Source organism: Camponotus floridanus, unplaced genomic scaffold (assembly GCF_003227725.1).
Source record: "Camponotus floridanus strain SB8 unplaced genomic scaffold, Cflo_v7.5 scaffold70, whole genome shotgun sequence".
In the NCBI taxonomy this organism is placed as follows: Eukaryota; Metazoa; Arthropoda; class Insecta; order Hymenoptera; family Formicidae; genus Camponotus; species Camponotus floridanus.
The window spans coordinates 556,173-583,030 of record NW_020229839.1 but is presented as its reverse complement, the minus strand read 5'-3'; the positions used below and the strand labels follow the sequence as shown (position 1 = coordinate 583,030).

The window sequence follows — 26,858 nt, the reverse complement described above, 5'->3', positions numbered from 1 at the left end:
ACCGTTCGCTTGTGTGAAATTTAACTGCAGAACGTGTATATAATTTTTATAGAAATATCATTCGGGATATATTACGTTAATGAGATAAATTAATATAAAATATTTTATAATAAATGTCAAAATATTACGAAAGTATCTACGTAAAGTAACAATGTTGAAATCAACAATAAAAGCGAAAATTTCAAACGAAAATTATATTCACGCAACACTTTTTGCATAAATCTGTTAAATTAGATCCAAAAATTTACATACATACAAAGCTGCTCCAAATTGCAAATTAGTTTTCTGTTAAAGTAAAAACTATTTTAAAGTAGCTCGCGCGAAATAAGGTGCTGCTACTGATAAACATAGTAATTCGAATTGTGTTATTCTTCTTGTACGTGCTATCCAAATATCGTAGGGCTGCATTCTCAAGATGCACTCGACGCAACAATCTCACGAAATTCCGAGCCGATGCCCGGAGCAAACAGCGGAGCGGCTCCCTTATGCGCGTTCGCATAATTCTAGAGGACAATTTGCCGAAATCTAATCTAATATCGTACGCGCCAGAGGGGGATATGAGGTCAATTGCGCGGCAATATCTCCTCTACCCGTGTGCAACGTTTGTCAACCTTCTCGTGTTTGTGCATCCGTAAGTAATGCGAGCGCTTCCCCGCGAAGGGCTGATTCAAGGGTTCGGGACTCGGAGTGTTCAATTGCAACATCGGATGCATCGAGGATTAACACGAAGTTTGCGATCGCTCGATCCATCTCTCTTCCCCCATGTCAAATTGATCCTATCGTCTAATTGCGCATGGCTTCCCGTCTAACTGTCTCGCTTCGAGCTGAAAATTGCATCGAGATGCAATTGGCCGCGCGATCTGACTTACCCCAAATCAAACGTCGCTCTATCTTAAGATCGATGCCGATCGATATTAAGATATCGCGATCGAGGAAACATCATCTTATTAGATGCGCCATGATTGTTTCCGTGGACGAAGTCGTTGATTGATATTGCCGTATCAAAAGTTATCGGTTATTGATATTGAGTGAAAGCGAGGCTGTCGTTTGTAGACGTATTAATTAGTCGCGAGCTTCGCCTGCGGTAAATGGAATCGTCAGGAATCATGGCGGCCAACCGAAAGAGTATTTACCTCTGGCAAATCGACTGCCGATGAATTATCAAGATTAGAAGACATCTCGAAAATAGCACACCTAAGATACACAAAAGGGGAGAGAGAGAGAGAGAGAGAGAGAGAGAGAGAAAACAATGAAATTATAAATAAAATAAATATAAATAAAAACAGATACAATATCCTACATGAAAAATATTACAGCTAAAAATACAATTGATACCTCTGTCATGAAAATAAAAGCATCAAATACATTATGGCACTCAACAAAATTGGAAATTTAAAAGCGAATTTTTTTTTAATCATAAATCCGTTGATTTGATTTTTGTTTCAAACAAAATAAATGGTCAATCGGCATTATTAGGCATTTCGTAGATTAACTTTACGTATGCTTGCCAAACATTAACTGTATATTCGATTGGCGAGGCAATATAATTCGGCGCAATTATGGCATCGTTGATACGTAGTATTCATTAGAACGCGCCATGTACCTGACTTCATCAAATATACGTGGGGGAAGTGAATGATCAAGTATCTAATTACTAATTGATAGGGAATGATGCACGGAATATCGCGTAATTGCCGTGATATATTTTACTGTGCAAATTATATTTTGCTAAATGTTTATTAGAGCGTATAATGCTTTTAGTCTAATGCTTTTAGTGATAGTAACGATTTATTATACTGTACTTACTTTGCGAATTTTTCTACGTTTCCTCTACTTATATGATATCCTTACTTGTAAGTAATTGTTAACCCGATGAATGCACGCTTACCTGCAACAGAAAAAATAGTCAAGCCTATTAATATAAAGATAACATTTTAACTGTCTGTTAATGTATATTATATATATATATCTATTATATTATAATCACACACACAACAATCGTTTAGATAATCGTTAAAATAATATTTTCTACTCGCTAAGCACCGATATTAACTTTTTATCTATTATTTTTTCCCAGGATTTTATTCGATACCGCCATGCATGAGATGACAGAACAGTCTCGTTTGAAAGTCGAGAGGTAAGCTGTTCAAGGAAAAATTCTCGAAGGACTTTCTTTCCCTAGTGGATCGTATAAAGGTTACTAACGGAATCGCTTAAAGCAAGTATGCAAACGTTGCACAGCAACTGAATAATACTTTGCACAGTTTCATTTCGTAACATTATAATGGCAACAGTGCTCGATGTATCAAAGATATAAAATTTATTATTAATATTTTGTATAATTTTTTAAATTAATCACTTTTATATGAGACATGTGTTTTATATGCGATGTATACACAATATCTCACATATAATATATATAAATTACAATAGTATTTTCTCTTTGTCAATAATATAATTCTGCATTAGCGAAAAAAATTACAGGAATTTTCATACAAGAATTTCTGGAAAGTATAACATGTCTAAAAAAATCATCAATTAATAAATATTTTATTAACAAAATATTAACAAAATATTGTTAATAAATATTTTATTAAAATTTATAAGTTTAAAAAAAATTAAAGAATGAGGCAGAGTATTTGCTTAAATAAAAAAAATACTTTTCAATTTATAATTGTATAAATCAATCAAATTTACTTCTATTGGCATTTCGATTTAAAAAATTACGATAATTCAAATTTTAAAAAATTACAAAATATTTGTTTTGTATCATATTTTTGGTGAAGAAGTACACTCTAAGTGATCTAGAAATAGAGTCTCTTCTTCCCCCTTTCAGTAAGCATTCTCACAAGTAAACGGGCGTAGTCCACGATCGTATCGACATTTCTAATCCCCGAAATGTCCTCGCAGCGCGGTATAAACGTAACGGCGGGCGCCCGATTGCTAGTGCAAACTCAGCTCGGTACAGCTGCGCTATAAAAGTTGCGCGGGCCAACGCGGGAAAAGATAAAGAAATCCTCCAAGGACTCCTCGCTGGCTCTCGGTGCGGGGCGCGCGTTAACAGATCGCATAAAGATTACTAATGGAATCCATACGAGCGTATAAAAGCCCCTGGTATGTCGAGTGTGCCGCGATGTTGGTTCGCGCGGCAACTCGCTAGCGTGCATTAGCGAGTTAGCGCGTATTCGCCGGTGGCCTTAGGTGGAAAAATACCGAGCACCAGTGGCAAGCCCGGGTACCGAGAAAGAGAGTGCATTTTAGCCCCGGCGCAACCGGCTGATTGGGAAAAGCCCCTGGGAGCCGTTTCGCCGTCTCTTCCTCGCCTCCGTCTTTTTGGATTCTTATTCCATGTGTGCCGAGCCCCTAGCCGCCCCCACGATCGTTTTACGCGCCGACTACACACGAGAAAACGTGTGTAAATGGTGGACGTGAGTCCGTCGTAACCACCCAGGTACACTTCTCGCTCTTGCGCAGGATCCACTGAAAATTTTATAGCGACCCCGAAGAGACCGAAGGAAGGAGTTAGACATCCGCACGGAGGGTGATGGTGCACGGAGACGATAGGAGAGAAGGGGAAACGGGGGAGGCTCAAGAAGGCTTCGAATTTTCGTGTCTGCGACGTTTTAATAAATTACGAAAGCTTCGGGCGCACTTTCGCGAATAGCTCAACGGGGGATCGTTTATGGTGGCTTCGGAATGAATTTGTTATCGTCGTCGAGCCAGACGGTAAACGTGAATTTTTTTTTCTACGTGTACGTTGATCATGCTCACCTTGATCAAGCCGAGCGATTGTCGGCATGGTCGATAACTTCTCCGAAAGAGTAATCATACGCGAGTCCAATGCAAAGCATTACATTACTGTGTTTAAAACGACTTATAATCATGTAATGTCTTATTTCAATCTAATTTAGAACATTTGTTAATTAGATTTTGCGATTAGAATGTAATTAGAATTCTAGATATTATCTTTTTAATATCGATTACTTCAAAAGATTGCTACAAAAACTAGACATGTTAATTAAAAGATTAATATCGCGATACAAGTTGAGAAAAAACATGCCGTTTCAGAAAATTTCATAATCATAAAATAAAAGTTTACGATATAAATTCTCTACACAAATATGCGAGTATCTATTAATTACGTAGATACTCGAGAATAGTGAAACTTTAATCATCTAATCGCAATAAAGCATATTACATTGAGATTATCATATTATTCCCGTTCGGAATAATTCTCGCCAGCATTCGTTCCGTTGCAAAAGCATGTCTCTGTTGTGACCTAAATACTCCTTCCCTTCAATTCGCGTTATCGGCATGCACGCGATAACGCATGCTTCTTGCACATTGCGCAACTTGTTATCACATCGACAAGTCGCCATATTCGTAATCATAGCAACGGCTGACTCATTTTCGCAAGACCAAATCATTACACTTTGTCAGAAGCGGACAATCCAGACTAAACTTTGTACATAAAACTCCTAGAACCCTTTGGGCAATTAACGAGAGCGCGGACCAAATGGCCTAATCGAATATAGAACTGAATCAGAGTTATTTCCGATGATTTTTATGAAGCGAAGAGAGCTTCGTCGTCGAGCTCCCCACCCATTCCTTCGGATAGATCGATTCTTTCCCAATCCCTCCGAGACCGACACGGCTATTGTGCTCACGAGTTATAATAATTCCTTAATTGACTGCCTTTGAATAGAAGTCTAAATTAAATTGATCAGCTTCGATCGAAACTCTAAATTATTTATTTGATTATCTGGCAAATTCTTATGCGAGATAATCAAATATATATAAAACATTTCAGACGTTCGATTTATGATGAGCTTTCATCGAAAAAACTTATCTGCACATGCTGAATAAAATTATTGTAGTGAAACATGGTAGAAAATACTCATAATAAATAATATACCAGAACTGTAAAATTGTTGCGGATTCCGCTTACGTGGGCAATTTTTAAATGTATTGTCAAGCAAGATTCTCAAAGCACTCTGAATACTTATTTCTGATGTTTCTTCTTCTCTCGATGTTATATCACGTTCATTCTGACACGTTAATCCTTGAATAAGGACTAAGGTAAAAAGTGACTTGACATAAGCCGGATAAAAGTGACACGATGCGAGGATGAAGAAAACCTCTTTTCCTTTTCGGTAAGAAAAAATTGCGCATTTTTTCATACTTACCAAACTGGCGCTCTTTTATGGCGATAAGAAGCCGAGGCATCGCGCGACATAACTCAAACGAACGATGATCCGATCCGAACGAGAATACGCTCGATGATGTAATAATAGCGCGATAAATATACCGAAAGAAGGACGGCACATACGATGGAATAGAGTGGATCGTTCTCGATTTCGCCAAAAAAAGGAAGACAAATAGCTTAAAAAATCTCTTTGTTCGCGCTGCTTCAATAAATCTCTTTGTCTCGTTCTCCGTTTGGCATGACGACCAATTCCGGTTGGCGCTCTCGACTGTGACGAACGTAGTTTCGAAACTCGGACGAATCCCTCTTTCAGTCGTAGCCCGCGGCGCCAGATATCGTAATGACGGTACGCCTGAATAGCGAGGAAGTTGCTATTGAGGTTCACGCAGGGAAAGCATACGAAACAAACGCGATTAAAGCGCTGACCTGAACTGAGATTACGCGATATAGAGGATGGTATATAAAGGGGAAAAATGCAAAAAAAAAAAAGGAGAAACGGAACGAGCGCGCGGGTTTGTCAAAATGCAACGAAAAACGAGGAGGTAAAAGAAGGAAAAAAAAAAGATAAAAATAGGATAATGCGAGTCGAGAAAAGGCGACGAGAGGAAGAAAGATAGAAACGATATAGTAGTTTTCTCTCTTGACAGGACGATAGGGAGACGCAAGAGGAAAGAGGAAGAGTTTCGGGAGGATGCGGAGGTGGCATAAAAGCGAGTAGTGGAAATCCGGACTGGCTGAAAGGAGCGATGCGGGATTACGAAAGGATTTATTTGAGATTTTCTGCTGCCGGCACACACTGCCGCCACCACTGCCGCTGCCGTACTGCAACAACTCGGCTCGGTTTGGTGTACAAATAACAAAAAATAGGAGGCTGGAGGAGAGAGACAGAGAGAGAGAGAGAGAGAGATGCGAAGGGGATAGAGAAAGAAAGATAGCTCTTGGTGAGCAGTCACTGGGGCGGGCAATAAAATCATGTCGATTGGCATATCGAAACAGCATGTCGCGATGCTGCATTTGCTTGTACGTAAATCGGATTGCCTCGTGCCGTGTGTCGCGTACCTGACATTGTACAATATTTGCTAAAAATAAAGCGTCCGTTTCTGTTTCTGACGCTTACATCTAATGTCAAGTGTAAATAAAATCGATCTCGCGTTAACTCGCTCGATATACGCAGCATTTTCTTTTCTGCACCTAACAACTATAATTTCTTTTGTTTTCTGATTCCTTTATTTCGACAAATTTCAAAAGTACACGGTATAGATTTTATTTATTTACTTATTTCTTTGTATGATAAAATCTCCATCCTTTTAGAGCATGTATTTAGAATATAGTTGCTAATCATTAGATTAAAATAAAAAATTTAGATTAAAATAAGATTAAAATAAAAAGATTATTTAGATTAAAATAAAAAATAAATTTTTATCTATCTTAGATAATGCATACTAACGTAATTAGAAAGCTCATCAAAATTTTTCCCATCTCCGAATATTATTATCGTATTATTATCGTATTCACCAGTCATTAATATATATATTTATTATCATTTATTATTAATACAATATATTTTAATTTTTGTGCAATATATATGGACCGACGAAGTTGAAAATTTCAGCAAATTCGTATCGCGAATGTCGAACCGTTTGACGATGGAAATGTCCGTTAAGTAAGAATGGGCCATCGCTAAAGACCGGTAGTGCCTTCGTTATAATCTGGCGCAGGAAAGTTTCGTACTATCGAAAATACGTCAAGACATATCGGAGCTCGAACGAGATGGCGTCGTCGTTATAACGGAACTAGCAGGTCGCGCGGCACCGCAATTAGTTTCGTTCCCTTTCCTTTCGTTCTCTCGCCTGTCGCCTCCAATCTTTTTACTTACACAAGTGACCGCGAAGACACCAAGCAGAAAATGACGAGAGACTAACGAGAAAAATTAAACGATCGTCACGTTGCAATTTACGAACCCTCTTTCGACATTCTATTTATATCCGATATCGCGATCGATGAATTGTAGCTGTTGCGACAATTTAATGTGATTGAATATAATTACTGGTATGTACTATAAATATAATGTTCAATTATATATGCAGAAGAAATACAGACATATTTGATTAATTTGAAATAAAATTTAGAAAAAAATGAATGATATATTAATGATAATAATATATCATGACATTTTGCGCTGAGTGGGATAAAACTTTCGCAAAACATTACTGACAAGAGACCTGACCTTTTTCATAACAAAGTTTTAAATGACTAATAAATCTTAGACAGTGTTTGTTTCATAATACATGTGGTTTATAAAGTCTCCCTTATATAAAACTAATAAAGAGCAATGATATATAAATCTATATAATAAATTTATTAAATGTCACAGCACACACATACAATTGCCAATCGTTTAACGCTATTTTTTTATCGATTCACTTGTGTGTATGTCTCTTAAAATAATCCTAAAATCATCAGTTAACTTCTAAATTTATATTTTTGTAAATTAAACAAAAAGAAACTTAAAAGATAAATAAAAAATTGATGGTCAAATTCTGATGCTCTTTTATGAAAATGAGATGGACACAATATCATTTCAATTATTATCATTACAACCAATAAATTGATAAGAAATCTTCAAATTGTTTTGTAGCTATATTTATTCTAAAAAATATTAATATCCTTTTTAGAGAAAAAAGGGTAATTTTTATCAAGTTGTTTTTGATGTGTGCTAAAGTAAAGACTTGTTACCGAGGGATTAAGCCAAACTAAGTCTTAACTGCCGTCGCAACCTGCTTAATAGCACGCCACAGTTAAGACAGGTGGATAAGCGTGGTTCTGTAACCTCGAATAATATTACGAACGATGACATTCACTCTGAGGACGACGGCGACGACGGCGACGACGACATCCGCAGTTAGGACAAGTAAAGTACGACGCATTAGTCTGCAAGAGCCGGCACGAGGCTCGTCCGCGCACCGTGTGCGCGCCAACTTCGAAACAACGATTATTATCCGCATACCGAGATGTATGTATATTAGTTGCGGAGAAGCTATATCGAACTGCCGACGTTAATAAAACCGGTGCAGGTGCAACCGCCGCGTTTGCGTGCACTGCATATCGTCACCGCAGCAATTAATAATCATTACATTAGGCGGGAGGTTCTCCCGCATACCCAAAGTACCCGCCGCCTTGTAATCTATCTACTTGCAAGCATCCCGGAGGATGAGAGAATAGAGGTGAGACATCTCAAACTTATGGGAATATTAATCGTCTTATTCTCCCGAGCGATACCTGAATACTGAATAAAATACATAAGAGATAGTTTATACAGGCACTTTTCGACGTGTGGAAAGATTTCGATACTTTGATAATATTATTAAAGCTGAAATCTTAACAAAGATAATAATATTTCTTGTCAGACACTTTATAATTATAATTATAATATAAACAAGATTGAATGTTATCGAGAAGTTAAAAAAGGATTCTATAGAAATTATATGAGAAGTGTATAATAAACGCCGATGACATATATGTAAAAGAACAAAACTTTTATGTGCGCAAATTGTATTTGGGGAGCGTTATTTTTAGACATTATTTCCATATTTCAAGAGTTACATCTTTAAAAAAATATTACTTCAGCATTATACACAAACTGCTCCAATTTTTCCCATGAGCATTAAGATCCCTCATAACTTTCGAACAGCGAACGTAATAGCTGTATAGCTAAGTCAATTTTGATTATTTTGTAGCAAGTTTTTTTACACGTATCGCAAAATAAAATTTTATAACGAATAATTATATTTATATATTTTTCAAGTATTTTTTTTCTTTAAAAAATATTATACGTACTAATTAAAAATTATTGATATTTCTGCATATATTTCTTTTGATTATATAATTTTAAAACATTCTTAAGATAGAATGTTATGAACGATTTAGCATCCGCTGGCGGAGAGTTAATAAAAAGAGAATAATTTCTTCTAGCAAAAATATTAAACAAATTTATTTTTAGTTATTTTAAATTTATTTTGATTTCGAATTTTTGTTTTGAATGTTACCATTTTTATTTCCATTATTTTGAATATATAAAATAAAGACTGAAATATCTACTTTAATTTGTGAAGCATTAAAATATTAATCTGTGATAATCAAGACTTATATTATTTTTTTATTATTGTATTTTTATAATAACTCGAAATATGTGCCCTTAAATTATCATAATATTTTTAATACACGATCATATGACGCGACTAGGAATGAGAAGATTAATAGAAGACTGAAAGTTCTGCATATGTAATAAAAGTCCTTATGATGCCGATAAATCGACGCGTCGCGTTACCTTCGCCAATGTCGATGTTATTTTTTTGCCACGTGAACGGTAACGCAAGTAGCATCCCAAATTGCGAAACTCATCCTCGTGATTGATATTCCAATCGTATCCACGATGTAACCGATCATCTACCGTTGCCACGTCTTGGTAATTGCATCTGGCTTTGCGACACCGTGGCTGTAATTTAACACCTGACACGTTTGCTCTTAATAGAACACGAATTGGGGGAGACGGATATGACGCGCGCGACTCAAACTAACTATGTCACAAAAGAAAAGCCAACATTCCAATCAAATTATAATTGTAATTGGCAAAATCAAAAACACAATATGCCAGCAAAAATTTGCGCAATTTGTAGACGTGCAATCCAGAAAAATATCAGATGAAATATTCTCTTTAAGTGTTAGATTTATCTCCTAATTTTTTTTAATTTTTTTCATTTTTTTTAATTTTAAATGACTTTAATTACTACAACCAAGTAAAAAATTAAAAAAATATATATACATTCTTATCTCTGAGAGTTATCGAATCTTCTTTCGTCTTTCTTCCTACAATTAATGTAAGACAAATGTTGAAAAATTCAAAAATTCAAAGTTACATATTAAATTATAACTTGATGGCGAATGTCAAGTGAATTAATATGCTACGAAAAAAAGTCAATCGTAGCCAATCAAATAAATAGATGCAAGGTAGGAATTTTTCAGCGCTTTTCACATGATTCAAAGTCTTTATGTTATTGATATATTCATTGAATAAAAAAAACATTTACCAAATTATTCGCTCTAGCGTTTTGCTTTATATCCGCTTATACTCATATAATTCTGCTGATAAAGGTCTGCGAAGAGGCTTGGGAATAGCGATCAATCCCTAATCAAACCTACGCGATCGTCGAGACACGACGTGGCGGTTTGCGGTCGCTCCGTCTCGCGCCTAACCTGTCCTTTCTCTCTCTTTATCTCTCTTTCTCTTTACCACCGCCGGGCGTTTCCGTTCCACGGAACTCGCGTGCAACCGCGAACGCCCGGGGAAATCCCTCCGGCGGCGTTTTATACGACCGACCAGGCGCCAGAATGGCTGCTCCGGGTCGCGGAAGTCGTCGCGCCGGCGGTTTTCTTCTCCATAAGTAGACACGCGTCCGTGCTCGTTTATGCTACCACCTCCGCCTTTCTTCGTCATCTCGCGTCATCCAAACGCAAATTGTTTTCAGACGTCGAATGGTTTCGAGATGCGCTCATTAATGACAAAAGTCGCCGAGAGCATTGCCACTCACTCGCCTCGAGAGCCTATCCACCGCGAGGGATACCGCTTCCCGTACTTAAGTACATGTGCATATACGTATACACTCGCAAGCGACTCGCGTAGTCATCTACGCCGGAGCGTATACCAAGAAGTTTCGCTCAACAGCATTTCCGGAGAGGACGATTAAAGGGAGTCGCCTCTGTCGCCGACAGAGGAGTTCGGGTTATCAAATGGGGTACGGGGGACAGTTAGGCAAACACGTGTGTATGTGTAAGTGAGTGAGTAAATGCGAGCGTGTATATCGGCGAGGATATACACACGTGCAGGCAAATTGCATCGTGCGCGAGCACGTTGAGGCGAACGAGGGTGGCACCGAGGGTGAGGAGAACAGCGGGGAGGGTAGCACCCTCGGTCGGTTTCGCGGGACGGGGTGCGGGCGACGGGCAATAGTCGGAGTGGCGCCGCGACTCCCGTGACGTCTGTCGGCGCGTCGGCCAATCAATAGCATCCCCATGGCAACCACAGATAACATCGGACACACACCGTGCCGCACACGCCTTTCGGTATATACTTCCTTTCGCCGATGCCCGAAGGAGAAGGCCGACGAAGAGGCGAGGAAGACTAGGCCGCGGCTGCCTACGGATGGAAAAGCCCTCCTCTCCCTCACCACCTCGTCCACTTTTAAGATATCCAAAGTCGATGCTCGTGCCTATTCGCCTTCCCTCACGCGCTCCCACACACGTTGCACCTTTTTTTCTCTCTCCCTAACTTTCCCCTTTGCATCCCTCTTCTCTTGTCCGCGCGATCCGGTTGCATCGGATCCGTCCTCGTTTCTTCATTCTTCACCAGCTTTCGCTTCCGTCTGTCCCGCCATCTGCGAACCTCTCATGCCGCTCTTCCGATCAACCCCTTCGCTTCCTCTCCCTTCTCCTCTTTGGCGAAAAAGCTCTTCGTTCCTCTCTAAACGAACTCTAACGTCACGTCGGACTATCGGTCGACAACGCCGGTTCATTCGACGCTTTCGAGCACAATTCTGCATTTATCGCGTGTTATCGGGATGCCTCTTTCTTTCACGTATAACGCTCGTTCAGGTTGGCGTCGAGTACCGGATTGAAAACCAACGGAGCGTAGCGCGCGTAAAACTGTGGACCGATCAAGAAAGACTCGATCCGTTCTGGCTTCCCTATGTTTCTCTCTCTTTCTCATACACACACACACATACATTTTTTCTCTTTTTCCCTCTTAACCGATACCCGCGATTGGATTTTCAAGAAAAATCGACACTCGCTAAGCCGCAGAGAGCTTTGAGAGAAAATCAACTCGACAATGTAATTAATCCGACTCTCCAGGAAGATTCGAGACACGTATTTCGATCTCGAAAAGAAAGAAGATAATGCACCTCGCGCATTGCTCACAGTTACATACGGCTTGTTAATGAGAATTCTTTCAAAAGTAGCACACGGGTTGCTAGTTCTCCGAATAGAAGACTTCGTTTTCAACACAACTTCGCAATTGTGGACGTAGATATGATTAATTCTTAATAGAAAATCCTGAAATCGATAGTTGAAAATTTACGAATATGAAGAAGCAAAGAGAAAATATCAAAAAGAGAAACGTATATATTTCAGTTATGTAATTAAATCTCGGCGCATGACGAATTAATTATAATTAGAACGATCAAATATACACGAGATATTTTTTTCGCCAATATTAAATATGCTTGGAAATGAGATGTAAAGTGAAATAAAAAACGAGATAAATCAAAAAGACGTTCCGGGATCAATCAAAAGTACTGTTGCATCCGATTTAAATATCTCACGTTTCAATGATTGCTCTCGAAATGTGCATGACAAGCAGGATAAAAATTTCGCACGTCAATTCGAATCGATTCCTACGTGCAAGACATTCGGAATCGACCACACGTTTACGATCAACAATTCGCGTTCGTTGTTTTCCTTCAAAACATATTGTTGCGCAAACCGCTGGAATATGCAATAAGCAGACTGCGGCGTTTATGATGTAAGCGGAGGTCCGTATTAATTACTCGGTACGTGTAGGGATCCTCCATTGCCAAAAATATAACCGCCAGCGGCTTTCCAAGCCGAAGAGAGCCGTCTAACGAGCTTAGAGCGCGAAAGCTCTCGATCTCGTTCTCGAGTTTACTTCGCTAGCGAAATATGCGAGGAGCGAGTTCCGGACAAATTATGTCATTTAATCTCGTTTAACCGGGGAAAACTTTAACGGGTACCGACCTTTTCGTCGTCATTCCGATCCCCGTGTGTCGTACACAGAGACCCGCCCTCGGACACAACCTCGATGGACTGTCGTCGAGAGTATCGTTGACCTTCCATCGAATGTTTGCCGAACTCTACACAAGCCCCGCAGGACATAACGAGAGCCCTGTTTGTTCTGCGGTGAGATACGCGACCCGGAGAGCGTTCTTAATGTCCGAGGGGAAAGATTTCCGCAAGGCCAGCCCTCCTTATGAGCATCCTTGCGAATCCCTGCTCAACGTCGCCGCGTAACAAATACCGTCTTAAGGGGATGCTTCTCTCTCCGAGATGGTAAATTACGCTCCGCAATGCAGGCCGGTCTGTTAAATTAAGGCAAAACTACTTTTGCTAGCGAGTAGTTAACAATGCGAAATAGTTTCTACGGCTTTAAAATAGTTGCGAAATTCGAGAAATGAAACGAATGAATTGTAAATTGTAAATTGGTTCAAAAAACCACATATATATGAGATAAGTTTTACGGATTAATTGAAAAGCTAAAGTATTGTTAAAAAAGTATTTCCATTCTTCTCAATAATTAAAATGAAATATAATTAAATATATTTCATAATATTTTTATATCATATTACATAATCTAATAATGTATCTGCAAATTATCGTAAATATATAATTACAAAAAAAATATAATTAATAAATTATTTTTATTTAAAGAAATGCAATGCGATAATCAAAAAAATAATTTAATATACGCGCGTTAATCAAAAGAAGGGGATCTCAGCATTTAAATAAAAGAGAATATAATTCGTTCTTCAAATAAAATTAATGTATCAGCTCATTTCTCACAAAATTACATTAAGAAAATGCTACTGAGGAGAAATTAAATTTAAAACGACTTTCGAGTCCGAAGAGGAAAAAGGGAAAAATATAACACAAGGAACATGCAAACGGAGAAAAAAGGAAATAACGTAACGCAAAGTGGTTTCCCTGTTTTCGAGCGCGGATGAAGTGAGTTTAGGCGAGAATGCCGAAAGTTCACGGGCGGTAGTGTGATTTAACGAGGTGTTTTCGTGAATTGTGCCCGCGCAGTGGTAACTAATAATTCGATTTTACGAGTGGGCACGTGTTGCAAGAGAGAGCGCGAAAACGCGAGAGAAAGACGAGACAGCGCAACCCTTTCCTCTCGCTTTCCCAAACCAGGAACATCGAGCATCCGGGAGGCGTCGCGGCGCCACTCGGACGGGAGCGTTCTCATCCCCGATGGAGCCTCTGCCCTTTCGCTCGTCCGACAGTGGCCGGTCAGTTGATCAGCTGGCCGAGAGAGCGAGATACATGTATATACATATATATCGCCGAAATTCCGGAATGCCTGGACTATGTCCAACCGGGTTACCGCACTTCGCTCTCTCGATTCCATCCTCCGACCAACCCCTCTCATGTGCATCGACGTTACGTTCCCAGACTTCCGCATCGGCTAGAATTCCGCACGCTACGAAAATCATCGTTCTACACGGAAAACGAATATCGTCGTTGTAAACTTGTGATCTGTCACGGTTGAAAAGTCGGTCGTCTTTCTGGATCGACCGCCCTCCTCTCTCTCTCTCTCTCTCTCTCTCAATCTCTATTTCTCTCTCTCTTTTCTGTCACCGTTCGTTTTTCCAGGACAAATGGATCCAGGGCAGCCGGTCACATTCGCGGATTGATCCATCCGAATTTTCGCGGAACGCAATTATCTCGCATAGAATGAGAGGTATGCGTGTCCCAATTATTCTGGCGACACAGCAAGCGCTGTGACGCGACGAAAATGTTTGTTGACAGATGACCTAGGCGGCGATGCGTAATAATTGCGTTACTTCGTGCGGATTTTGCGTACATTCGTATGGATTAATATTGATGTTACGGGAAGATATGAATAAATAGATTAAAAAACAGGGATACACACATATATTCGGCAGTTTGCCCGCGATTTTTTTACTTTAAACGATTCACATATTTTAAAAAAATAATGTTTCTTTCATAAACCATTATTGTTTATTGATATATCGTGTATCCACGCGGATTCTTGTCTTTATGTAAAAGAAATTTATACGCGTGCAATTTTAAATGATGCAACATTAAATTAATCGAAAATTGAAAATTATCAAGTACTCATATAACATTGATTAGAATTTGTAATTAATTTTTTATTTGTCAGTCGCGCAAAATACAATATCCCGTACAACTATTAAATCTTGAATCAGAAATCTAATAATTCTACAATTACATCTTTTGAGTAATAATTTGAGGAATCCAATATTAATGTCAAACGGCCATGCATGATTCTTTTCATTAAATTTACTGTTAGCGCTGGCCGTTGCCGTAAAGTCGTAACCCGACAGGATCGATTTGAAAGTCGACCGTCGTCGTCGCGTTAATAAATTTTGTCTACAGAAAATACGGCGAAGGATAGTATCTAGAGAGTTCTACCGCACCGTAGCTGCAGAGATACATAAAATTTTGATGTCCGGAGCGAATGTCAAGTGAAGTTGGAAAAGTGGATGAACAGTATGCGGATACTCGCATCGTATCGCTAGAAAAGTCTCGAAGATTGGTACCGCAATACTGCGTCCAAGGGCTTTCGCGAATTTAGCGGAGAGATAGTAAAATGAGACAGAAAAGTGGTCGTGAAATATATAACTTTGCGACAAGTTGTTAAATAATCTGTTACAATAATAAAAAACGCGTAGTATATCAATATATCATCATGTAGGTTTTTTTATTGAAATTTTCTGTATTAATAAAATAATTTTCGCGAATGCAAAATAAAACCATCGATAAAATTAAAATTACATAATTCTTTGAAACAAATTACTGTATAAATTATACATACTATTTTTTTCATTAATCAAATATTCATATAGCACGCATGGTATGTATGTAACAACATATATATTGCAATTTATACAATTTTTTTAAAAATTGCTCTCGCTTTTCCAGTGACGAATAAAACACATTGTCCCCTTTTCTTGTAAAAATTAAAATATAGTTAAAAAGTAAAATTTAGTTTTTCTTTATATCAAAAAGTTATCGTTATAAAAGTTTAAAATTGATTGTCGCAAAGTTATAGAAAAAATAATGACGTTATCAAGCGGCGAAACAAAAGCGATCAAATGCCGAAAAATGGCTTTCTTCATAGTTAGACGATGTCACGATAACAATCTTACTCACGCTTGTCAATAGTTATCATACGAATATTCGCGATGACTACAGATTTTTCTCGTGACCCATTTTATTCGACAAAATGCGAAATTGAAGATCCTTGTTTTGAGAATCGTAATTTCGAACTTTATCCATAAAACATACCATTCGTCAAACAGTTGTTGACAGTTTCTTTGCCAAACCTTGGAATTAATATTTCTCCGATAAAATTGCGTATTTGATATCAAATGTTGATTTTCGCTATAAATTAATTTCAAACTTTAACTAAAGTTAAAAAGTTTAATTGGCGAAATATTTAATATCGAGAAAAAATCAAGGATAATTTTCCACCACATCGAATCAAAATAAACACTAAATTTGTCGAAGAAATCGTTAAAATTTGACATAGCAAAGGTGGCACATCTTATACGCATCGCTGTTCTTTATTCATCCAACTATGTCGTTTCGTCTCGAGTCTAGGGAAATAAGATGGGAACGGGAAAAACTGAAGTATGCGAAGGAAGAGAAAATGGAGAGAAAGAGAGAGAAGAGAAAGAAAAAGAGAGATAGTACCATCCCGAAGTCAACGTAGTCGTTTTCGCGGGGGATAAAACTCCTTGGTAAAATTCTAAAATAAACAAAAATGGAGCCCATCCCGTGCTTTATATCCTGGGCGGCTGACGTTGAAAAGAATCTAGAAACGCGAGGCAAGCTCGTAAATCAAATGTGTCTGCACTGCGTATGCGGGAGTCGAATTCGCGAACCTGGCGGCCCTTTAATCTCGCATCCATTATTGGTATGTCACGGATAAGAGGGTGGCTTCAAGAACGCGCGCCTAACCGACCCTCTCTCCCGCTCCCATCGGCAACCACCGTCGCCAAGAGAGCGGCTTCCTCGCGGCCACGCATTATTTCCTCGTCGTGGCATTCGATGTAGATGGCCCCCGGGCATACCGAACGTTTGATTGAAAATTTCTTGAGACGCGAGAATAGCGCGCACAATGCGATCGGTGGCCGCGGATGCCTTATCCGACGACTCGGCGTAGAGAAAGAGGAATCCATTTATTTAACATGTAGGACTGTTTGATCCCTTCCTTCCCTTCCCTCCCCTCTGACGACATTTCGTGGTCGTTCGTGGCTCTTATCGCGAATCTACGTCGAATAATACCGTCCTCGACGGGATTGCGACGTGCGAAATCCCGCAAGAAGGATACTCGACGAAAGGACGCGCAACGTTTCGAGAAAGAATTAATGCTGTACAATTTTTTACCCGCGACACGAAGAACAATGTGCGGATAATGAGTCAAGGACGAGTGATCGTCGTTGCTGCATTTTTATACATGCGACTTGTTTGTACGACTTAAATCTAGATTAAATGTAAATAAATGTAAATTTTAATGTTGAATTTGAAAATTAATTATCGAGATATTTCATTTGAATTTAATAATTAAAAAATACGAGAAAAGAATTTGAGAAACGATTATCTTTAAAATTATAAAAGTATATTTATTCTTCTACTATTAATTGTCGCTCTCTTATGAGTGTGTTTTATATAATATACGTAAATAAGTATATTATACTTTCGTGCAGTGCACACATGTTAAATTAATATGGCTTAACATATAATTCAATGCAAAAATTAATAAAAAACGTATCGCGAGCGACCGATCGCAAATAAAATGTTATATGAAAATACATATATAATGAAACATAGAAAGCTCAAGGGCAAAACAGGATAATGCAATAGGAATCGTGGAAAGGCAGGATCGTAAACTGCGATAAAGAAGGATACGGAGGCTGAGTTGCCGGTCGATAAGTCGACTTCTCCGCGTAAATGGACCGCGTTATGTATTTTTTCCCCCCTCCCTCCTTCGCATCCCCCTTTTCCCCATCTCGCAAAGCTCGCTTCGACGGCAGAGTGAAAACGGCGTACCGATCTTCTCGTCGAAGTTGCGCCAAGTTATACGAAAAGTTGAGGCGGAAAGTGGTGTGTGGTGGAAACTACAGGAATTACTGGCAATTACACGAATGATTTATTAACTTTAGAAACTGGCTATCTCGAGCCACGCTGCTCGTACCTCTCTGCCGCGGTCTCTGGATGGCGCCATGTCGAAATATTGTAATGAACGCTGCAATAACCGGCTCTTTCGCAGTAGACAGCGTTATATATCGCGCTCGCGCACAATTATGAGAATTAAAAAAAATTCTGCTGCTCCCTAAAAATCGACGATGGCTCCCCGATGAATATAAGCCTCATTGCATTGTGCTATTAATAGCTTTATGTACCCTCGAGAGTGTGCTCGCGTCGCCAATAGTTAATTAATCTCTTTCATTTGTGGCTGTCCCCGACATGTCTCGTCTATACATATCTAATATTTTTCAATAGAACGTTCTCCACTCGTTACGTAAAAATACGCTTTTGCAATAATCGCAGTGCTATACTATCGTTAAAGGACGCATTTAAAGTCTCTATCGATATACGACGATCATTTACTTACGGACAATTACGTTTCCATCAAGGCGCGGCAAACGCGTCGGTGTAAAAAAGAAAAAAAAGAAAAAAAAGAGATAAAAAAAAAAAGAAAAATTGTCACTAAATTAGAACCGATTTAGCCGAACGTAACGCGGTTAATCATTATGGTATGTACCTTCCATTATTGGCGCTGGGGCAATAATAGCGCCGATGATCGCAAAGCAATCGATCTCCACGCCGGCGTTAATGGAAAATGAAATTGTGGCCGGAGTATTATCCCGAGAATTTGGATTATCCTAGTGCTTAATAGAAACTCTATTAACGACCGGCATACTGTTTCTGCCGACGGACAGTGCCGAAGATTGCCTGATCCGCAGTTAATGTCGCATTAACGACCGTACATGAGCGAGTAGTACAAAGTGCTGCGCTACGAGTTGCCCTTCGCTTTAGACACTTTGTGACGCACGCGAGGCACTATTAATGTACAATGGAAAATTATCCTGATCATTTATATATATATCCTCTGATATCTACAAATTAATTACTTCACTCTAAGTCTATTGTTTGTTGTCTATTGTTTTTAACTTAATATATCTTCCTTTAAAATTGTTTAATTAATTTTAAATTTGTTTAAATTAATTTTAAATTTATTCAAAAAACAAATAAGAGAATAAATGAAAAATAGATTTCATAATGTAATATAATTTTTTTTAATAAAATAATAAAAAAAAATAAAATTCAGAAAAATAAGCAGTGAAAAAATCGAGAAAAATATTATTAAATTTTGTAAAATATTTTTAAGAAAAATAAATATATTATTGCGATAATATAATATAAACTTAAAAAAAAAAACACGATTTTAATGACATTAGAAGAAACGATTTACACACTCGGCGTTAATATCGATGAGATTCGGACAAAGTTCGAGGTGCGAAGGATATCTTAATCGTGACCGGCCGCGGATTGAAGCCAAGTCCGAAAGTGAATCCGAAATCAAAACTTTGCGTCGAGGTACGAACTTGTAATTTGCGCAAATCGTTCAATGACGGAAGAAGGGGTTGGGAAAAAGTATTACGGAATGATGGATGCCGCTGGAAAGTTAGGCGAGTTTCAGAGCCGTTTACAAAATTCGTCGGCTGACGAAATTACAGCCGGTAATTTCGCGATACCGACGATCGAGGGGTGGCTCGATACTGACACCCTCGGCCCTGCTCAATTCCCCTTTCGGAAAACGATTCCTGCCCGAAAGTTCCGTTCTCTCAGTACCAATGCAGGTGGTACCGTACCAGTCGCGTGTTACTTTATGTTCGATATCCGGTATTACTACTACAACGTTTGGATATTCTTTTATTTCTACGTTCGCGTAAATCTGTGAATTTTGGTCTTATTACCATATATTATTGCTCGTGAAAATATATTGTTTCTAATTTAAACTATGGCCTTATATCTTTCGACCTTATATCTTTCGACAAGGAAAATTATATACAATAATAAAAATAAATGATTAGATTTAAAAAATTAGATACATCATTTTCACGTATAGTAAAAAATCTAATAGAATTTTTAATAATTTCTAATAGAACTTTTAATAATTCTCCATATAACATCGTAAAAGAAAATACTAAAACTGTTATAATAAACGCCGTATGTGTATGGTAATCATTTAATGTTCTAGAAAATAAATAAAATTTTGCTTACGCTGTTATTCGACCCAATGATTTATTCAAAAGTAAGAAAGTATATTTACAGGGCTTTAAAGCAATAATATACTATGCCACGTAAAGAAACTAGAAAGAGTCATAAATCATAAATCAGATTTAATATTCTTCCTGAGGTATTCTTTACATCCTATATATAACGAGATTTTTCTTGAAATCTTAATCAAAAATTGAAAATAAATATAGCTTAAAAAATTTGTAAAATTCTACTTTAAAGTGATTAGCATATTGCTTCCTCTCAAAATCCTTCTATTTATGTTTCGCAGCTCGACATTCAAAGTTGGAACAATAGGGCTTTGTCAAACCTCGCGAGTTTGGAGAGATTTCGGTAGCAAGTCAGCTTGTGCCAGTCACGAACTGAAAGTAGACACGATAGCTCTAAAGTCCTCGGTGTAATATTGCAAAAGCATAATGTATAATAATGAAGACCTCTTTCTTCTTCGCTAATTATAAGCTACATTGCGTTACGTTCTTCTCTTTATATCTAGTATGTGATTGAACGATATAAACTATTTACTAATTTTATCGCGATCTGCATTGAATATTATTTTCAAAATGTTTATCGATTGGTCTCTCAAATTATAGGCTTTTTCAGCTCATTTTTTCTAAAAATATTTTTTTAATTCATAGATTTTTATTTTAGTTTTATTTTCCGTTTAAAAACAGGCGATTATAAAATGATTAAAGAAACAATATCATAACTTTTATATACGTACCAATTTTTTTTTCGATTATATAGCAGTATAATCATATATTTTTCAAAATTTTTGAACTCTCTCTCTCTCTCTCTCTCTCTATTTCTATCTCGAATAATAGAGCGCACGAGGATCGCTTGTAATAAGGGAGTGAAAACGAAGGGAACAGTCCTATCTGCAATTGCAATCGATAGTAACCCCTCCCTGAAGCCTCCGACATCGACTACGATATTTAAATGTCAGGCACATAACACGCGTTCGCCACCTTTCGTGAAGGGTGGGGTAACTCTAACATTTATACCTCACCTCACCCTCTTGTACTCCGAGTTTCTGTCGCAAAGCGACCCTCTTTCGTCGTCCCTCTTGCATTTTCTCTCCTCGCTCTCTTTATTCCCGGCATCTTACACGCGTGCGCATCGTCACCGTTTAATGCACCAACACAACGAGAAAAAGAGCGGAAGGAAAGAATGGAAAAGCGAATAAGGGGGCAAAAGAGTGAAAAGAGAAGATAACATTATTAAACTCAAGGGTTTTTTGACTTTTTGATGTAAAGCGAATAAACACATGAGACTATCTCGAGTTGTGGGGTGTCGTTGACAATAATGATATTGGCCATTTTGTATTCCGCGAGACCAATGAATAATCCGGTCGTAGGTGACAATGAACCAGACCTAACTTTCCCGGTTAGTCGAGATTGTTTGTTTGTCTCTTTCACGCGACAAAACGCTGTCGGCGGTAAAATCTTTGTTCGACGCCGAACGTTATTAATCCGAGAATGGCTGCTTTCGAATGGCCCCGTCTCTCGAATCTTGCATATCGCCGGGGGCGCAATAACGCGAATGGCCGTGCAACCGAAACGAAACTCCGAAACCCGCGTGCTACGGGCGTATGCGACTACGTTACGTAATCCTTGTGAACGAGCGGAACGATTAAACCGCGCGACCGCGAAGCAGCAGACAAATATACGTTTCAACATCTTTGTAAGAATGGTTTGCTGCGCTTTCGTGGCAAAGTGGTATTAGTATCGTTGCATTGTACCTCATTAAAAGGTTTCAGCCATTGTGTTTTCAAGTTGCATCAAAATTTGCGCTATATTCTATAAGCAAAATTTCATGTGCGCATGTATGAGTGTGTAATAGTTTCCATAATTATAGAAAAAAAAATAAAAAATGAAAGGTCTGAAGAGATACGTTCCAATGTTTTAATTTATTAAAGTTATAAGAATTTTTGAAATATATGTAATTTTACACGTAATTCACATTTGCTTATAACATTGTTGCTTTTCCGTTCTCTTGCCACAAATATTTCAATTAAAGTGACGGTTGAGATGTTAGTTTGAAAGCGCGTTTTAAAAAGTTTCCGTGAAACTGGAAAAATAACGTGAGTATTTCTCGGAAATTCGATCACATGAGTAATGCACATAAAACACGAAACTTTTGATTTCTCACTAATAAAAGATATAAATTGTTCAATCTGACATTAGATATTTGCCGAAAAAGAGAGAAAGAGAGAGAGAAAGCTAAAACAAAATAAAAAAGGACAACGCGATGCAAAAGGACGCAACCCAATTTTCATCGACTGTCCGTATATACGTTGGCGTCACGATGTGCGAAACCTTAACGTTAAGATCTTTTTAGAGGCGCTAACGTTATTAATCCGGGAATGGTACGGTTATATCCGACACACCCTCGCGACTCTCCGGAATATCGGAGGGTGGCACGGTCTCTCGCGCGGCGGCAGAGAGAAATAAATGACGTCACGCTTCGGGAAAAGTACTTCCCTGCGGTCTGCTATCCGACGAAGTTCGAGACAAAGAAGAAGAAGAAGCAGCCGCTGTTCGTGCCAAATGCCGTTGCTACCGGAACACCCGTCGAAGCTCGTAAGTCCGGGTATAATTGGATCCCATATTTGTAATAAAGGATTAAACGATATTTTTCGTTAAGAAAATTAAATTGCGCGTATTAATTACAAAATACAAATCGTTGACAAATATAATTAAATAATGTATTTTTAAGATGTCAATAAATTGATTCTTTTATAGAGAGAAATAAAGAAAATACTTTTTATTCAGAAGCAAATAAAAAATATTTAAGAAAAAATACGACGTTAATCTCTTTTCTTAATTTTTTCCTAAACGTTAAGATTTATAAAAGATATTTAAATATTTTTCATTTTCAGAATGGAATAAACATTTATATCGATTTATATCCCTTATTTTATCCAATCATATGATTATAACGAAAATAATTATTGAAAATCGTTATTTATAGAGAAAAGATTGACATGATTCGAAAGCAAGCTAATATTCTTGCGACAAGCGAATTCAGATAGGTAAAAGTTTAAAACTGATTCCGCATAATTGATGACGAACACAGCAGACAGTATTGAATAGACGGTAGTCACGCGTCTGCTTCGTTGACGCGATTTCCATTATTAAGAAAGTCGCACAAAGAGAATGACGTTTTAAGCTTTTAAGTTTTTGAATCTTTAAGTCGTCGCAGACAAGTAGTTAAGGTTTCGCACAAATTCTACACATAATATATTATTACAGTACGAGTAAATATATAAATGTTTTGAACGAGAAAATCGATCGGAGATTAAATAATTCAAGAACAAATAGTTAATGCAACGATGAGATTAACACTTCCCTCTTGTTCGAAAGCAACAATCTCTCAAGTTATTTTTCAAATAGCGTCCATTATAGCCTTCCGTATAGAAGCGCACGTCCATCATGCGGTATATGCCTGAAATATTTACCGTCATTTTTTTTCGAGCTCGTATACATAATCCCCTCTGTAACGAAAAATTCACGAATCGATGGAAGCTTCGACCGACGAGGAATGTTCCCGTATACGCGATCTCATTGCAAAACCCGTACTCGAAGGCGCGACGACGCGGCGAGTCTTTTTACCAGCGCGCGTACGAAGTGATTTATAGTTGGCTAGTTTTTCCCTATTTCCTACAAAATGACAAGGGAGCTAATTAACTCGGCTATTGTTGGCTCCGATCCCTCGCTCCCCCCCGCCGCCCGTTCGCGGGAGTCACAAAACTATTATTACTCACGCCATGTTACTTCGCGGTAATTAACGAACATGGCTGGAATATCCGACAGAGGGGGAGAATTCGCTTTCGCTGACTGCCGCGCAACTTTCGGAACCGGGCTGTCTCTTGCCGAGCGTTTCTCATTCCGATTGTACGACATCGTGCAACGCGACGGTCTAAAATGAAAAAAGAATTCCGCTCCTGCCCGGAAGAGCGCGAATAATCGAGCGAGTCGTGTGACACAGAAATTTCAAGAATGACCAACTTACTTTCCGATGAGTCTCCTGTGTGAAACCTATGACTCTTGAGGGAACTAGTTCTCTACAAAGCGCACACATGCTTACCTGAAACAGAAAAAGATATTTACACATGAATATACATCCTTTATAATTAAATATTGTAATTAATTATACAAAAAGAGATAAATTGTTCTACAGATTAGAAAGGATCATTGTATGTAGGGTCATGTTATATTTTGCATAATTAATAATCGTTTGAGAAATTTAAGAGTAGCAATTTTAATCAGTTTAATTCATCTGTCTACAACGAGAATAAATTACGTGCAAATTTTTTTTTATTTTTTTTAGAAAAGTTTAATTTTCTATATCTTTTGTATTTTCTGCATTAATATAAATGTCTTTTTTATAATTTTTAAAAATCTTTACAAAAAATTAGAATGCATTGAGATTCGGAATAATTTTCATTATTAAGATACTACAGTTTACCCTATAATGTGTTTGAATATACAGTACCGATCAAAAATATGTTTTTTGAGAATAACTTAATTCAAAGCATATATTTCTATCTAGTCAAATATGTTTAATACTAACTTAATTGTAAATATGTAAGTTACTGAACAATAAACTTTTCATTCAATAACGAAAACAGCAAAGAAAAATTCATTAAATATATACACTTTGAATTAAGTTATCCTCAAAAAACATAAAGATGATATATTTTTGGCCGGTACTGTATCATGGCCAATAACTTATTTGAAAGCAATATTATCTGATATTTATAAGCTTACGCAGCTCGTCGAGAAATAAACTCGTAGAAAAGAAAGGCAGACTTAGTTAAAGTGAAAATCAATCGGCGCCAAAATCGAATGAGAACGCGCGACCGGAGATGAGCGGCGTAAATTTTCGTGTAACGCGGAGTAAACTTGTGAATAATTAATTAGTAATACGAGATGGGAGTTGCGCTAAGGGCCGGCTGGCTCGGACCATCCTTTCTGGGCCGCCTCGACAGCCACGGTGCTCAGGTTTGAAATTGGAGTCCCCTTCGCAGGGATCTCCCGTTCCCCGAGACCGTCTCCGGATGAGGCACGCGAGGCGACGTCAACCACGTACCCTCGCTCACCTCATTATGCTAATTATTTAAATCCCCCAACGCCACATTATGTTAAGCCCCGACGCACTTGGCAACGCGTCCCGTATATGTGTATAAATCATCGTTATATCCCGTGGCTCGTTAAGAAAGTAAAGAGCATGCTATACGGCTCGCAGTGTCGTACCCGACGCAACATTACTCGATGTAACGTAATTATCTTGCGAATCCTATTAAACGCACATATTTTCGTTTTTCTCCGAAACCTATCACGCTACGTACCATTATAAAATGATAAACGCAGCGATAGTCGAGCGTGCGAGTGAACGCCGTTGATTAAAGCCGATGAAAATTTTAACAGGTATTAAGATTCAAACAGATATAAATATTTATTTCTAATTAATAAACGATTGATTTCCACCGAGATAAATAACATACGAGCGTACATGTTATACAACATTTCGAGGTTATTCGCACGCGCGTGGTCGATAAATTTCAAATAAAATCCTGATTTGAAATCACGCACGCGTAAATCACGTACGCGCGCGCTAAAGTTCCGAGGTCACTGAAATCGAGGAACTCTAGAAACATCACAAAGCTGCTCGGGCGTTTATCGGCTAAGCAAGCAAACAAGACGGGGCAGGGGGAGAAAAATACATTCGCCGACCGTAATCGCGAGCTCGCGCACGCGATATATCGGGGCGAAACGTGAGAGAGATACACGCCGAGAGGGTCAGCCCGCCCACGACCTTAGTTTCACATGCCCGGCGCATTTCGGAAAACTCGAGTTCAGCCGGGCTTATAGTTGAAGTTTGATACGACGTTGACGGTGTGTGCGCGTTTAGTGAAAGGGTGGGAGTCCCTACGCGGCATGAATAAAACATTTTTTAGGGTCATAAACCGTTTCCTCCCCGCTTTTTTAAAGGGCCTTCCTCACCTCTGCCCCACCGACTCGTACCCGGCGCGAGCACCCACCAGTACGATGGCTTGCGATGTCGCAGAAACCAAGTGTCGCGATGGAAATTATGGTCCCGCGTTCTCCCGGGTCTTGCCGCAGCTGCAGCGCCCGAATCGCGCCCGAATCGCACCCGAATATGCTCCTAGTGACATCGGCTTAACAATCCGCGACGACTTTTAACTCGTATCGCATTGAAAAGTCCCAATGCGAGACGAATATCGTTGACGTTTCTAACCGAACGCGATACGATCGTGTTTATGACTACTAGACGTTGCATAATAAGTTGAAGTCTTGAGAAAGATTCTCCTCCAGAAATGTAAATTCTGAGAAAGCGAGAATATAAAATGTAACTAATTTTAAAAAATAATCATACAAAGTATATTACGAATATATCGATTAAAATGTAAAGATGGAGAGAAAAGAAAAAAATATAATCATAAGCGGAACAAATTATGAGAAAGATAAATAGACAAGAAATG

General features: G+C 38.4%; 1 protein-coding gene across 14 annotated transcripts in view; it reads right to left on the bottom strand.

The window, feature by feature from the left end:
* The window catches only part of LOC105257276 (probable nuclear hormone receptor HR38), a 359,016-nt gene that overhangs the window by 63,585 nt on the left and 268,573 nt on the right, over positions 1-26,858 (bottom strand). Inside the window, exon 2 of one of the 14 annotated variants that reach the window (XM_020029361.2) lies at positions 1,807-1,888. The exons of the other annotated variants lie outside the window; for them this stretch is intronic. The gene's annotated coding sequence lies outside the window, so the exon portion shown is untranslated. The remainder of the gene's footprint in view (positions 1-1,806; positions 1,889-26,858) is intronic. 14 annotated transcript variants of the gene reach the window in all.